This window comes from Thermobia domestica, unplaced genomic scaffold, assembly GCF_964235325.1.
Source record: "Thermobia domestica unplaced genomic scaffold, izTheDome1.hap1.1 HAP1_SCAFFOLD_1316, whole genome shotgun sequence".
Taxonomy (NCBI): Eukaryota; Metazoa; Arthropoda; class Insecta; order Zygentoma; family Lepismatidae; genus Thermobia; species Thermobia domestica.
In genome coordinates, this window is record NW_027657026.1 from 41,971 (window position 1) to 45,644 (window position 3,674).

General features: G+C 41.4%; 1 non-coding gene across 1 annotated transcript; it reads left to right on the forward strand.

Annotated features, from left to right (window-relative positions):
* On the forward strand, nt 1–119 carry LOC145677753 (5S ribosomal RNA). The gene has a single exon (XR_014129983.1). It is a non-coding gene; the product is annotated as a 5S ribosomal RNA (ribosomal RNA).
* Nucleotides 120–3,674: the final 3,555 nt, after the last annotated feature.

Genomic DNA, 3,674 nt, shown 5'->3' on the forward strand with positions numbered 1-3,674 from the left:
GCCAACGGCCATACCATGCTGAATATACCGGTTCTCGTCCGATCACCGAAGTCAAGCAGCATCGGGCCTGGTCAGTACTTGGATGGGTGACCGCCTGGGAACACCAGGTGCTGTTGGCATCTCTTTTTCAAATTTCATTATCCTTCAAGTACGAAAATACTAGAAACATTAATTTTATAGTACTTTCAAGAGATAATTTATCAACATTATTTCATAGCGATTAATCGATATTCTAAGCGTTATACCCACTATTTCTTACACTAACAGCCTGTTTATTTGCACGGCACATTAAAATAACCTGATTTCCGATCCGTGTGCACCTACTACTATACTTAACACGGAATGTATTACCACTTTTTAAAAGTAAATTATTATGACTAAGTGTAGATCTCCGGCGAGTAAATGCCTTTCGTATACAAGCACGACACATCTCCGCTATGTGCTTTACTTTTTTACTAACAGCATATAGAAATTGGATTTCAAGGTGTTTCTACATAACAGAATGAAGCAAATTTCGTGATTTAACTCTTTCGAATAATGTGTTGGTCCTGACAAGGACCGTTTGAAATGAAAAATCTTGAAGAAGATTTTTACTTAGAGCTTGTGTACTTGGTAACAGCCTTCGTACCCTCACTTACAGCGTGCTTGGCAAGTTCACCAGGCAAAAGAAGGCGCACAGCTGTTTGGATTTCCCGGCTGGTGATAGTTGACCGCTTATTGTAATGGGCCAAACGAGAAGCTTCAGCAGCAATACGCTCGAAGATGTCATTAACAAAGCTGTTCATGATACTCATAGCTTTGCTAGATATGCCAGTGTCAGGATGCACTTGCTTCAAAACTTTGTAGATGTAAATGGCATAGCTCTCCTTCCTCCTCCTCTTCTTCTTCTTATCTCCCTTGGAGATATTCTTTTGGGCTTTACCAGCCTTCTTTGCAGCCTTTCCGCTAGTTTTTGGTGGCATGATGACTCACTCGTTCAGCAAAATTAGATGTGTCCGCCGATTTATCGACTTCATTTAAATTACAGTACGTGTTTCAATTCGCGCCAACTGCCTTGCTTTTCATTTGATGCACTCGGGTGCACGCTTGAAGTAGTAACAAAACTGACTTGATTCATGGGAGGCCGCAATTTTTCCTCTCATCTTATTACGAAAGAATATTGAACAATGTCTGGTCGCGGCAAAGGTGGAAAAGTCAAGGGAAAGAGCAAGTCCCGCTCCAGCAGGGCTGGCCTTCAATTCCCAGTAGGCAGAATCCATCGTCTTTTGCGAAAGGGTAACTATGCCGAACGAGTTGGTGCTGGCGCTCCCGTGTATTTGGCTGCAGTCATGGAATACCTGGCAGCTGAAGTTCTTGAGTTGGCAGGCAACGCTGCTCGTGACAACAAGAAGACTAGGATTATTCCACGTCATCTGCAGTTAGCTATCCGTAACGACGAGGAATTAAACAAGTTGTTGTCTGGAGTTACAATCGCTCAGGGTGGTGTTTTGCCCAACATTCAAGCTGTACTTCTGCCCAAGAAAACTGAGAAGAAGGCATAAATGTAAGACCTATATCTCATACAAATCGGCCCTTATGAGGGCCACAAACCCCTTTATAGAGGAGATTTACGATTGAAATGAATTGTTTTCGATATACAGACTCATCAAAAGTGTCTGAGATAGTTGCTTAGTGTCATTCGAAATTCTCGCTGCTATTCGATTAATTAGTATGTGTAGTCGTCGATCGTAATTGAAGCCCATAGGAAGTCACACTATCTTTAGAATACTCCAAACAGCGATGTGCTTAGTTCCCACTACATTATTAATTATAAGATCATTACCTTTTGTATTGTCGCTAGCTACATTTTTTTGATATTTGCGTACATCGGGCTCATATTACCCAGAGGACAGGACAGTCGAGCCCAGATTCTCAGCAATGGAAGAAAACCTCATACCACATATTCTCATGTACTTCATGCTAGACAAAGGAATTTCCAACATTCTTAAAGCACTCATGTTTCTCTCTTGCGTTGGCTTGGCTGAAATTACTCTGTTCAATATGTTCTCGACATTTATTATTGTTCATTACTATGCCCCAATGACATCATGAACAGAGCGGATCAAAAAACTTTCCTAAATTTCTTTTGCAACATAGTAATGACATTAAATGCACACTTAAGTACGATTTATTCTTTGCAAGGTCGATATTCATATTTGTGTGATATGTGTTATATGTATATGGTTTGTAATACGCAACTACTCTTATTCTCTGATCTCAGAACTCATTTGCTACTGTGCCCAACGAGCGAGCCTAGGTTTCTTGTAACTACTGCCTTTCTTTAGTAAATAATGTGAAGTATACAATGCATTAACCTACATCTCATATTTGTATTACTCTTTATTTTACTAACCCGCTACGAAGTGTCATTAATTTACATGTAAATCACAATAGACACTACCGCAAAAGAAAAAAATCGAACCCAAGACCACGTAAACAAGATAAAGGACAAGATTCAGGTTTCTAACGCATTATTCGCCCCTCACAGCACAGTATAGAAGTTGTATAAGCCTCTATACGTACATCCTACTGTCAGAACAGAAATTCCGACTTGCGTTTCGCATCTCTCATGCTCGCTACTTCCAACAAATCGCCAATTTCCAACCAGAACCCCTTCTCCAGCATTAATACTGCTACATATGAATACGTATACATGAACGTACATAATGTAAAAAAAAAACGTATGATTTTCTCAAATTAATCTCTCTACGTCTGTAATTTTGTGTGCATCAAAAGGCTTTAATGTAGTTACACGAATTCTTATAATCTAACAGAAAATCGCACAAAGTAAATCTTTCCCTTTATATAAATTTGTTGGCTCTGAAAAGAGCCGTTTATGCCAATTTTATATCCAAAATAGGAGGAACCCCAACTTAACCTCCGAAACCGTACAGGGTTCTTCCTTGCCTCTTCAAGGCATACACAACATCCATAGCTGTCACTGTCTTCCTCTTGGCGTGTTCTGTGTATGTAACAGCATCTCTGATTACGTTCTCCAGGAATACTTTCAATACTCCTCGGGTCTCTTCATAAATGAGACCAGAGATACGCTTCACACCACCACGGCGAGCAAGACGCCTAATAGCGGGTTTGGTGATACCCTGGATGTTGTCACGAAGAACTTTACGGTGGCGCTTGGCACCTCCTTTGCCAAGACCCTTGCCTCCTTTTCCACGTCCTGTCATTTCGATATGTTACTGCTTCGCTCACCACACACGAGAAATACAAGCCCAAGCAGCCCAAGACTCGTGGTTTTGTTCCTTCGATCATGCAGGGAAAGCACGGAGGAAAAACACAAAACGTGTCTAAGCCAATGAGAACTGTCCTTTTCGACTGACTTTATCCAATGAGAAATAGCTTGATTTAACGGTTTTGCTCTTTATATAACTTGACTTCATTCAGCGCGCAATTATTTGAAACAAGTCGTGACAGTTGCAATGGCACGTACCAAGCAGACAGCTAGGAAATCTACTGGAGGCAAAGCTCCTCGAAAGCAGCTTGCCACCAAAGCTGCAAGAAAGAGTGCTCCAGCTACCGGTGGAGTGAAAAAGCCCCATCGTTACAGGCCTGGTACTGTGGCTCTCCGAGAAATTCGTCGTTACCAGAAGAGCACTGAATTGCTCATCCGCAAGCTG